General features: G+C 49.2%; 1 protein-coding gene across 2 annotated transcripts in view; it reads right to left on the reverse strand.

Moving 5' to 3' along the window:
- LOC131266376 (epidermal growth factor receptor) overlaps positions 1 to 13,221 on the reverse strand; it is a 33,079-nt gene that overhangs the window by 15,946 nt on the left and 3,912 nt on the right. The gene's annotated exons all lie outside the window — the stretch shown is intronic.

Below are 13,221 nucleotides of genomic sequence, written 5' to 3' on the forward strand. Positions count from 1 at the left end.
AATTCCAACAGTCCAACCGCCATTTCTGAAGCAACCAAAATCGCTCGCAGCAATTTTCATTTGTGCGCGGTTGCAGCAATTACAGCGAAGCATTACCTCCGCAGGTCCTAAACTTCCAAACTTGCCAAAAACTAAACCGCTTGGTCCGGGCGAAACGAAAACAACAACGTTGAAAATAATAATTTCACCTCAGTTCGAGCGCAAAATCCATGCACCGTCTGCAATTAGCATGGGAGTACGATTTGGCCAGCGGCCAACGGGCTAAACCCGAAGCAAGGGGAATGGCAAAACTCCGGGGTTGAATTTCGGTGGATTCAAACTGACGCTGGGCCGGCTTCAATCTGCGCTTCGCTTTTGGTGATACTTCCAAAATCTCGATCGATCGAACGAACGTTAAAATCAATCTTGGACATTCGAGCCTCTAAAGAAGGTCAAATTATAGAGCTAACGCATCACTCACTCGCCTCGCCGGACGCTAAAAGGAATCCAAGGTGAACCGTGTTCCCTGTTTCCGAAGGAAAAAGTAAACCGAACTCGTCCTCCCCAAAGTGATCCTCGCGGTAGCCAGCATTATACACGGCTGTGTGTGTGTGTGTGAGTGTGTGATAAAAGCCGGCACAATAATCTTAGAAATAGGATCGAAAGCGAAAAGTGGCCACCGTTAGATAGGTCAAAGCCGTTCCAACGCCGGTTCGAGGTGAAATGCCAGCGAACCCTATCATTATCGGCTAGCGCTCGGGTTTAGGATCGTGTTCGGAAAACGTGTAATTAAATTAAACATATTTTGGGCCCCGTTCTTAGGTCGTGGAGTGGATCAGCAGATTTCTTCCCGAGAAGTCGAGAAGCGGTGCGGTAGCGACGATCTCTTTGAACGACTTTCGATTACCCAAACGATCTTCGGGGATGGATGTTTTGATACGTCTAAAACGCTGGGAAGATTTACGATGTGAAACGTCTTTTTGTTTGTCTTTCTGAGGGAGCGAAGAGTTCTCTGAAGTTTATAAAATCTTTTTGACTCATTCTCCAACGTTGATCCCGAGAAACTCTCGGTGACGCCATATGTCTAAAGTGCATCGTGGGTTTTTACAACGCGTAAACCGTTGTGAGTAGCACAATATGAATTACAGTTGACCATAACGGACGAAGGTAAGCTCACCCACGCTCAGAGATTGCTCAGAGCAATCAAAAGCATTTTTATTACTCTGGAAAGAAGTACCCAAACAAGAATGTTGTTCCAAGGAAAGCAAGGTTAATGTTTGCGATAACCTTCAACTTTGGTATTCCAACATTCTTACCTTCCTCAATGGAATGGTTTCTTATGGTTTTTTATCTGGAGTAAGTGACACCGGAAGTCAGACTGCGCGACCAAAGACCGGGAGTCGATCAAAAATTCGTCTCGACGTCCCATAAAACATGCGCCACTTTCTTCGTCAACACCGTCGCCCCCTTGTCGCTATCGGGCAGGGGACGTCGGGTCCCCGTCAGGAATTCGACGATCGATGGACGATAAAATCAATTGTCAAACCATCTTCGCCCTTCGCCGAGGTTAAAACCGGTCATTCCGGGACCCGGGCCAAAAGCATAACAAAGCTGCTCGAGCAGAAACCAGAAGAAGGTTGGGTAGAAAAAAACAACAACCGGAGACGACCGGACCCTATAATAAAACAACCGATGGCGATGGCGGAAGCGGAAAACGGAACACATCCTTTCGGTGCTGCCCTGCTGCTGCTGTGGGCAACTGATAGGGCACATTAAAGGTGAAGGAGGGCAAAAAACAACCACCGTCTCGGATGTGCTTTGGTGGTGGTGGACACACTCTCTCTCCATGAGGAAAAGAAAGGTACAGGAAAAAGTGTGGACATTCCGCAGGGTCGGCTCCACGACACAGGCGACACCGGTGCAGGAACAGCCGCATCCGGTCGTGGGTACTAATGAGTGCGTATGAAAGAAAATGAAGATAAAACAGGGGGGAAAAACACAACACAGTGGAAACCGGGCAACATAAGTGCATGCTGCACCGCACCCTTACCAGTCCCGGGTGAGTGCGCGTGTGCGGAAGCCAGCTAGCGCCAGCGGTATCACTACACTGATTGCAGGTATCAGCAATCAGGCCACAATTGCACGTGCCTTGTGCTCCATCTGGCATGTGGTGTTTTTTTTGGACCTCTTCAGTGGATTATTAATCTGGAAATGACGCGCTTCACTGCCGTTTTACCAAAGTACAAGGGTACAACTACCAATTGATCGAAATCAAGCAGATGCAGTTGCGTTTTTAAATCATGTGCTTGTTTTTTCTCATATAAGACAGGTGCAAAAGCTTTCTGAACTGTTAATAGTAACCATTTCCGGGCAATTTTAATTCCCATTTCCCTCCAAAATTGATTTCAATCTTTTTGGGGATAACTTCAAGGTGATTTTATCTAAACTTGTACACAAGCGAAGGAATGCGAGTTGAGGGCTTGAACAAATTCCAACAGATTACATTATTTTCTCAATTATCGATGCATATTTTTGCCACTGAATCATTGCCGGTGCCCCGGTTGCTCGTTTTAATGCATGCCAACTTCCATGCACTAACGATCGATTGCATCAACCGTCATCGTCTCAGAGCTGACATGGAGAGGAACAGAAAATAAAATCCAGTGACAGTGGCGGTGACTAGAAAAACAGGGTTAATTATTTGCCTCCACAGCGTCGTACGATTGACTTATTATTTTAATACATGCCACCACCACCACAAATTGGCGCGCGCTCGTGTGGAATGTGTGGAAAAAGGCACTGCAACGCCGAGGGTGCAATTTCGGGTAGCACAAAACGCAACCTCATTGCAACGCTGCACTTCGCTTGGGACGTCTTTGCAATGAATATCGGTTAGTTTTCCTTTTTGCTACCTAAACCTACGACGACCACCTTATCGTTATGATTGAACGTTTTCTGCCTTCCCGGAACGTTTTTCCTTCGGTGTGTTGGATCACTTCTCTTATTACCAGCTACCTGTTGGCCCCTTCCATGCACCGTACAATTATCATCTCGCAATAGTCATTTCCTCTCGCGCGCGGCAGTTACGTTACTCGATCCGTCGGGTCAATATGGCACTTGTTGGCATGCAGGCGATGCGATTCCGGACGACCTTCGCCTGTATGTTTCTTTTTTTTATCAAAGCCGATTGCAAACGGAATATATCCACTATCAATCAGGTGAACGGGAAATTCCTGGCCGATGTGACGACGTGCGCCGAGGAATGCAGCAGATCGTCACAAACAAGGCGAATGTGTGTCTCGAGATTATTGTTTTGCACTTATCTCATTTACATAGCTCGCAAGGCTTCAAGGTCTTCGAAGGCGCATCGACAATCGACCAGACATCGCTTGCAACGATGCTCGTCGAAGAGGTTTTATTCCTTCATCTTAAGCCATTTGGAAACCAATGTTTTTGTCTGTCTTCAACCACTGATCGTAAAACCTTCTCGTTGTGGCTTTCAAAACAGACGTCCGTTAGTCTCGAGAAGTCCTCTCGAGAAAACGGCATTAAGCCACACGGTGATTCTCTCACCACTCGAGAGGGATGAAAAAAAGGCCATTTGAAGTACCATCTTTAAATTAGAACGAATCACTCGATTTTTTTCCCACTCCGAAGAACAGCGTGAACATCGCTTTCTCTTTGTCGCTGTAAGAGTACTGCACGCGATAAATGAGGAAAAAATAATAAATAAAGTAAAACAACTTGAGTTTAAACCCTCCCTGCCCCCCGTCAACATTAAGCTGCGCTTTTAACACACGTGTCTCTCCACTTTATCGCTTCTTGCGACACTTCTGTAAAACTGCCCCGGCCCGGAGTGGGCGACATTGTCGTGCATTGTTGTGCGCTTCGCGCTTGTCAATTACCCACTCGTTTTACTTACGCCCCTTCTATTCATCTGTGTGCGTGTGTGTGTGTTTGGGTGACTCTTTGTCTGAGGCTCGCTGTTTCTCCGAACGACAATTAGGTACTTACACTGAGGCTTACAGTTTCTCGGAAGGTAAAAGTGGAAACAGTGCACTTTCCAACTTGGGGTGGTTAGATGCCACGAGATGTAGTTCAGTTTGTGTCGATCTTGTAAGATGTCGTGGTGGAAAAAAGTTCAAGTAACTGTAGGATTTTATTTTTTAGATAGTAAAACAAAATCACAAACACCCAAGGCAAGCCCTTCCCGAGAGGAAAACATGCTGTTTCGACACGAGTTTCCCTTTCGCAGCTCTCTGCAGAGCTGCATTGTTTCTGACAAGGCATCACAGCGTGATCGTCGGTTGGAAGAGATGGAAATAAATAATAAAAAAAAAGCACAAAGTCTACAACAATCACAAGTCACGGCTGGAGCCCGCGAACAACGCCCCAACCAACCCGCCTGGGAAGGGCGTGAAAAGCGAAATTATACGACCACCTACGACCACCGATCGATGCACGGCCGTGCGTACCATATGCCGAACCGATCGGGGTTCCCATGGCCAACGCCGTGGCTTAAGAGCCGATTGTTGTGTTCGACACGATCTCACGAAAAAAGCATGCACGCCAAAGTTGCAACGAGAGTTGTGGAGCATTGAAATCTTTCTACAAACGTTTCTAAACTCGTGGCGGTTTGTCGGAGATGTTTGAATAAGTTTGATAAACGACTTCGCGCGAGAATCGATGCAGAACCCCGCGGTTTTCGGGGTTGAACCGCACTGAAATCGCTAAATGCACCCCACGATGCGCGCCATGTAAAAAAAAAAACACGCACCGAAGACGGGGGAGGGTAAATGGTAATTGGAAGCACACCCGGTGAGGATGATTCAACACACACAAAATCATAATCATCGGGCAAACCATAACAAAACGAACCGGTTCGCGGGAATCGACGTGAAAAGTGTTGGATGTAGTTTTTTTCTCCCTCGTTTGTAAATTTCTTCTTCTTTCCCGTTCTACCGCACGCTTCGGAGAGAAGCTCCTGCACGACGAGTACGAGATTTCTAATTTCCATAACACACGCTCCCTCGATTTGCATCCACCCTCCGGCTGAACCGTTTGGGGGCGGTTGGCGGTACTCGTAGACGTTTTTCCCGCTTGGTGCGGCGTTCAAGTCGCCTCTTCGAGCTCTCGCCACCATCAACCCCGTGTCGATCGCCTTCGAAGCGTGGGAGTTTCCCATGGGCGCGGGATCGTGTTGTGTTGTGCTGCTTCCCCCTCCTCTCCGAAAGCAGCTTTTCGAGTGATAGTGGAAGAAGTTGTGGCCAATATAGTAGTTAAGAAGGTGATGGAGCTGATGGCAGTAGTAGTACCCGCCGTAGTGGCTTATATATTATGGTAATCAGCAACCCCTTACAAGGCTCGGTAATCGGCGTTTCATTTTCATTTCAGCTTTTGTGTGTTTTGACTTGATGTAGATGTTTTTTTCGTGGATTGGAAGCGCATCGATCGTTTTGATGGCAGGTTTGCGATGGCCTGGGGGTGACACATGGCGACGACGACTCCAGAGGATCGATCGATCCTCGCCAGCTCGACTCAGCGCCCCGCGTGGCGTTATAAATCGTTCCCGGTGGCATATGGCGGTAGTTCTTTGTTTCGAGTTCGCGAAGGCGATAAATTTGCTCAATTATCGGTGGATTATAATAATGTGCGGCGGATGGTTATTAGCTGGTGGCTACTTTGGCCGCGGGTCGGACGATTCGACACGCGCCCACCTTCCGAAATGGAGCCGCGGGAACGGCTCTGAAGGCTGGTGGAGGTGTGTGGGCAATTTATTTCCCTCCCGGTAGTGCTTTGCCCATCGATCAGTACGCGCGCCCGATGACAAATCGAAAGCGAGACACTATAATTGAACAATGCATCATGCAAGCACTCCCTTAAATCATTCAAGTTGCATGATATACGATACAGTTTACTGTAAACAAAAGGACCTGAGCAGTGCTTCTTGAAACGAAGAGGAAAACAAAAGCACATACAAACCAATTTCAACTCCTAAGGCTCTTAACTGGACACGCTTTATCGGGAGGACAGTTTAAAAGCCCAAAAAACATGCCACAAAGACGCTAATAAGCTCGACCCATGTCGTACAAATTCCCGAACCCATCGAACCCAAAGGATCAGCAAACTGCCAAAAGGCAAAAATACCAAACCGTACCCAAAAGCCAACAGGAAAAAGGGCCTAATTAGCGAGCAACGGTGCAACGACAGGGTATTACGCTCGAAAAATACCCAAAAACATCGATCGGTAATATTCCAATAATTTCCTCCAAATTCACAACCGATGGAACGGAAAATGTCACCGGCGTGAATGTGTGCATCCGTTCGGGTGTGTTTCTTCGTTTCCTTTCGTTCGTCTCTTCGATCGATATGTGTTTTTGGGTTTTATTTTCTCCTTATGTCCCTTCAAAGTAGACCCCTTCCCACCCTGGCCCTTCCTTGCGGCCGGTGTAATCGGAGAACGCAACATACTTTTGGGCCGGTGGATTCCAGATTCCTTCCCTTTTATGGACGACTGGATGGGTGGGGTGGGGAGGGGGACGCTTGTTCACTTTTCCTTCCGATCCGTTCCGGCAGGCGGTTTTCCGATCCTTTCGACCTTTCCGCGGGGCGGGGACTTTTGATTTTCTGTTCGTTTTTTTTTACTTCGTTGCTGAGGTTGCATCCACTTTTGGGCCTCTCGCTTGAGAAGTGGAGAGCGAGTCGACGCGTTCCGGAATTGTTGTCGTGGAGTCGTTCGAACAAAAATGATATTAATTGGAAAACCGATACCAATCGCGGCACCGGGGAGTGGACTCCGGCGAAGAAGGTGACATTGCTTGCGGCAACGGCGAAGACGGAGACTTCACCACACACCGAACCGAAAGCTCGAATTTCTCGAACGCTGGAACGGTTCAACATATTTCCCTCTTAAGCTCCCCCATCGCCACGATCGAATACAGCGATCGTGGCGTACGTGTTTGTCCTCCACCCTCAACCCACCCACTCTTGATTCCACCAGTGTATCCAGGGAAGGAAATTTAAAACCTTTCCTAAGCTACCTGGACATCGAGTGGTCAGCAGAAAAATGCCTCTCACAACATGCAAAAAAACAACACACAAGCACTTCAATCCCATCTTATGCACAAAAAAGAGAAGAAATGCGGGATCCAAACGAACGCGGGAATTCAATCGATTCGAAAATATCCCGCCCCGGGCCGCGAGCGAGAGTGAGATTCGCCCAAATGGCAATGGGATTCGAACGGAACGGAACAGAATCCGAAACCGATTAACATCATTTAAACATTGCTGAGATAAGTGGCCGCGGCCGCCTTCGGTCGGCAATGTTAGCCTCTTTTTTTTCTACTTTTCTTTCTGCGGACAGCATTTTGCGACCAACCAACCAGCACCCCTGTGTTCCCGTCGACGAGAGGAACCCAGAAGAACGGAGAGACAACGAACAGCGTGATCCAAAAGGGATGCCGCAGCGGGAGGAAGTCAATGGACCGCATTTTGCAGACACCGATCGATGAGTTTGCAAACGCATGCCGTGGCTCCGTGGTGCGTCACTGAACAAGTCGGAACCAATCGGTCGAAATCGGAATCCGGAATGTGTGTGTGTGTGTGTGTCCAGCTTCGAGCGTCACCGAAAGTAATGACCGTAATGGCCGAAAAAATTCGAGTACGACTCGCAAAACAAAAAAATAAAATGGCATCAAACGAAAACGTCGCACGCCTTGGAATGCTGTACGCCGGGTTGATGCCTTTCACTACCTGCCGTTTTTGCTGCAGCCAACTTTTCGTCCATCTTTATGCAGTGCACGAAGAGTGAACCCTTCTTCGCAGGACGCAGTTTCTAGAACGGTCCCTTCAGAACCACTTCTGGATCGCTGCACTTCTTTCTTTGTGACTTCTTTTCCCGCGTTTGTTTGTTTCTAGCTCCAATCCACGAAAGACGAACAATAATTTTCACAGACGAGCTCGAAAACTCAAACTGTATCGCTAAAACGTGCCGGTGACTTGTGCCAGGGAGACGACGAACCCCCGTCCAATACCGAAACGCCATAACCAAACATCACGCTTCGGAGGTCATTCTCGTGACGGTGCAACTCGGCTCCAACCGTCGTGTCTAGCTGCTGGGGCAACATCATGCCCCCAAACGGCACCACCGACGGCCGGAGCCAACTCCCAGAGGCTCGGAGCTATCGTGATTTATCGATCACCCAGTCGGATCATGGCGGCGAAGAGCTAGAAGTGCTGCCTTTATATTTCTGCTTTCATTCTTTCCTGCTCTCTATTTAATACTTCTTTCTAACCGTGCACTCATTTTACAACTCCTCCGGCCGGGATGACCCCATCGGGGGGGGGGAAGATTACAACTTTTTGCTTCATTCTCCCCCTTCTCGCGCTAAATCGCTTTTCCAATGAACAAGTAAACAACGATCATCTTTTGCCCGCCCGTCGTGCTGTTTGTACTTATTTTTTCTTCCCTTCGGTGTTCTTCTTCCATTTTTCCAACCCCCTTCCAATGTATCTAGGATTGAGCGGTACTAGTTCTCGGTTTGGTTTTTCTTTTTCCCTTCAGCCACGGAACCGGGTACCAGAATAAAAACCGAACGTCACGTTCCTTGGGGAGCAGTTGGAGTACTTTGGAACGTGCCCGGCCCTCGGCCCTGATCTTTGTCCGTGCTCCGAAAGCCGTCTTTGGCGAGTTGCCGTCTTGGCGCCGACTGGCAAGAGTGATAATAAAAGTGTATCACGTCCGATAACCGCGGTCGATGGTGTGTGTGTGAGTGTATGTGTGCTTTTTTTTTCAATACCCTGGCTTTCCGCTCACCGTCACGAAAGGCACATGAAGCAATTGGCAGCGGACGGTGGGGCGTTCATACTCGGACCGAGTGACTGCAACGGGACAGCAAGCGCCAAACCCGTTCCTGGCGCCTGGATCCGCACAATTAAACGCTGAATTGATTAAACCTTTTTTTTCGAGCGGCGGATCGTACGATGGTCGCTTGGGTTTGTCTTTGGCTTTTTACCTCATCGTTTTCCTTTCTCGTTTTGCTAAGACTTTCTCGATTTTAAACCCCTGGTGGTTGCAGATTTTCACCCTTTTTGCGACACCCAGAATGTTGGATGCGGGATTCAGCAGGAACAGGTCAATTAAGGTTCGGGGAAAAAAGGAACCGTTCGGTAATTAGCACCGAGTAGCGTCCGATAAACATACGGACACGAAAAGTGTCATGCCCCGAAACCCGAATCGTCCCGATTTTTCGGAACCCGGCCCCGGTACGCCGAAGTTTTTCTTACACGGATTAAGTATCGTGACACCACGGAGCCTTCATTTTCGGGCTCGTAATGCAAAGAGCCGTAAATCTTGAAGCCTCTCCTCCGATCCTCGCTGGGATCGCGAGCGAAGGTAAACCAGAAGAGGTCCGGTTTGTGTTTTGCTTCGTGCCTGTGCCACGGAACCCTTTTTGCTCCTTGCGTCTCAAGCCCGTGTCGCTGGAAGGGACCTCGAGCGTGCGCAGGGTTGCACCTTTGGGCCTCCTTCGCTTCTTCGTCACCGACCAGGGTCCAACGCTATCGTTCGCTGTTATCTGGAATCTCTCCACGAACCGCAGCTCCGTTTGGCCGGGGTTCGTCGTGCGCTCACGAACTTTTATCGTGATCCCGAGGCGGGCGACTACGCCAGGCTCGAACCCTCTCGCACTGGCCGCGGCTCGAGAAGTGCATTCGGTGCGATGGAAATTTGACCCACGGCCAGAGATTTATAGTGCTACTCTAATTTACGACCTTCGGACAGCACACCACACGCGAGCAATCGCGACGCTCCGAGGTTGAAGCGATCCAAATTGGATAGACTCCTCTGAGGGGGCACATTTCATTCCGTGACTTTCTTCGCCCCGCAGCCTCCCCCTCGAAGGGATCGTACCGTTTGATTGAGCTTCGAGCATCGTTTTCTCGGGTTGTGGTTTTTTTTTCAAGCCAGCTGGAACTTACCTGCGAGAGAGAAAAGAAAACGAAGGAAAACATATTTTGATTAGTCACACAGGCGAGCCGTTTTATTCTGATCGTTTTGAGACGGAGATCGTAAACGTTGATGATCTGATGAAAAAAGATATCATATCCAGCAATGAGCGTTGGGATGGAAACAAAAGCCTCCTTGGGACTCGAAGCCATTGAGTGGCCCTTTCGGAGGTGTTTCAACATCATAAATAACATAAATTGGAACTTTACTTTTATTGCCCAGCATAGTGTTGACGATATCTAAACGACTTGTCAAGGGAACATTTAAAAAAATGAGTTCATAACTTTATACAAAAGGTGGTTCAAAGCTAGTATCGGATGTTCGCAGCGAGTGACATTCTTACCGTCATAAATGTACCCCCTGGAAGCTGATACAACCCTTCAATCAACATCGCTTAGACCGAACTCTAGCAAACCCCCAAGTCATTGCACTCTAGCGTTCGTTCATTTCGTGGCATCCTCAGCTCACCCTAAACTATCGGGAAGCATCTTCCAGAAACCTAGTCCCTCCTCGGGGGACCTCTTGCCAACCACAAAAATTCAAATCAAATCATTTTTCCCGCCTTCTATTCCTTGCCAGCTCCGCGTGCTCTTTGCGCGCTCGCGTTGGTCGCTTAATCAAGTCGAAAGTCTCTTACCTCAACCGCTTTTGCGGTGCACCAAGGGAAGGTGGGTGCCCCTTCGTTAAAGGAGAACGGGCAACAACCGGTGCTAGGCGAATAGAAATGTACAATCACGGCTGCCCCAAACCGCACAAATGAACGTGCCCGTACCACAAGCCAGAAGATGATGGGATCCCCACGAGCGCGTTCGATTAATCGAAGTCCAGAATATGAGTGGTCCGTTGCGCAGCCGAGGATCGCCCCCAAACGACTTCGGACAGGTCTCTCAAGTGTATTCGAAGGTTCTTCTACTCATTTTCCTCCCCTTCCCTGGCACTCTGGTCAGCCCGTCCCCGCCCCTCGCAACCGATTCTAAACGCTCTCAAAAGGCATAACTATAATGTTGAAAATATTAAAATCATTTCTGATGATCATTTTTATCCGATTTCTGCACCATCATTCACTCCGTTCTGTGCGCGTCCGAGGGAAGATCGATCGTGGAGGATGCTGGATGCTGCCACGGGGGAGGGGTTGGGAGAGAGGGCTCATCGTAGCATCGGATGATCGCGTTGGATCATCGCGTCGGATCAGGGCCCCTACGTCAAATGCCACACCGTGCGCCGTCGATCAAGCCATCCATCCGAAAGCCTTCCTCCCAAGAACCAGCAGACAAAGGTGACCCGGTCCCGTACCAACACAGCCGTACAAAAAGTGCTTTCATCATAGGCAAGTCAACCACATCCACACGCACACACACACGTACGCAAATATTCATAAGAAAACCGCGAGAAGCGTCTCAGGTACCTCACCGCAGGTAGAAGGAAGCAAGAAGAAATCTCTTCAGCTGATCTTCCAGCAACTAGAGAAGCGCAACGGTGTGTTGGCGTGCGTGTGTCTGTGTGATTCTTCAGGGTGGATTCTAGCCAGCAGCCGCCATTGGCTTTCGGGAAAGCAGATTGGGTTGCCGTCTTGAGGCTGGCACTTTTATTATTATCATTTTTTTCTCCCCCTGTTGTTCGCTTCGTTCCTTCTTCTCACTTTTCTCCTAAGCGTTTCTCGTTGGCAGCATAAAAGATCCTCTACCTTTTATCTGTTCGCTTCACCCATTCATTCCGCTCGCCCTCCCAATCCCAATCTGCTGTCCTTCGGTACGTTCGGTCTTTAGTGTGCCTCAGGTGAACCGAGCTAGAGCTGCTGCGGAATGGAATGCACGATTCCCGTAGGTCATTCTCTCCTCACTTCCAAGAACTGAGATTCGTCGTCGATCGTCGGTGTAGCCGTTGTCGAGCGTCTTGGTCGTCTTCTTACTTGACCCAAGCCTAGGAGAGGTCCTAGAATAGAGGCCCATCTCGTCGATCTTTTCCTTTCTTCCTCGTTCGTTTGCTTTCGTGTGCGAAGCGATAAAAAAAGGAGATTGTATATTTCTCGAAAAATGATTTCTCCGGAATCGTCCGTCTCTCGATCCTTCGTCCACCAAGCCTAGGCCGGACAGACCATTTGAAAGTCATTGCTTGTAACCGACGGCGATGTTACGATACCTTGCGAGTGTTGTTACCATGGCAGCTCGGAAGGTTTCATCCCAACGGTGAAGGACGTACGCTCTCAGCTCATCGTCGGACTTGACCGCGGCCGAAGCGCGCGAAGAGGATGACGACGAACAAGAAGACGTGCGAACACACTCCATATGAATATGTTTAATTACCGATGCCAGCGAGATCTAGCACCCGGCTGTGAAATCGACGTCGTGGCAACGTCGTGTTCTCGACTTCCATTCCAAGCGACAGCAAATCCAAGGTTCAGATTTTCGTCCGAAAGCGACTCGAGGCGCTAACTCTTGGTGAGAGGCGAATAAAACAACAAGCTACAAGCAGGATCACTTGCACTTCCAGCATATCCAGTAAAGCTCTCCCTTCCTCTGGGGAGGGCCTTCCTAGCACCTAGCAACCGTGTCTGTGCACATTCACCACCACCGTGAACGAGATACACACGTCGACATCAGCCAACGGCAGCGCGAGTCAAGTTGCACAAGCCAGGAGTTGTAAAACCGGTTCCAGCCAAGGCATTCTAATCGTTTCGCGTTCGCGACCATTGCCAATCGAATCGGGTGTCTTGTTTGGTGTGCGGCACTACCACACACATACACGCACGAAACCACGGCTCCACCGGACTTAAGTGAACAACTTTCCTTCGGGAAGCCTACCTTAGCTGGCGGGTGTTTGCGCGGTGCGGTACTGATTGCCTCCCCGCCCGAGTTGGTACGTTCCATTTTCAGACAATCGATAGCGCCACTACGCGAAAGTCCACCGTCGAGGAGTGGACCCTTTAAACGCGGACTTTGCGAGACAAGGGCAGATGACAACGCGGAACTTTAATTAGAGGCGACAGCGCACGCAACATGGCCGTGATTGACTGACCGTGGAAGATGATGGTTGCGCCCGAGGTGGACCGGAGGCATGAATAAATTGGAACAAATAGTACAGCGGGTCCTCCAGACCAGTTCTAACGATAGATCGGTAGGTTCGGATAAGGCGCAGTTCCGAACCGGCCTTTCATTAGGGCGCGTAGATGTAATCGCGATGCAAATAGCACTGAATGTAACCGTAGGATTATTCAAAGGATACGTTTATTACCGTAG

This window comes from Anopheles coustani, chromosome 2, assembly GCF_943734705.1.
Source record: "Anopheles coustani chromosome 2, idAnoCousDA_361_x.2, whole genome shotgun sequence".
Lineage (NCBI taxonomy): Eukaryota > Metazoa > Arthropoda > Insecta > Diptera > Culicidae > Anopheles > Anopheles coustani.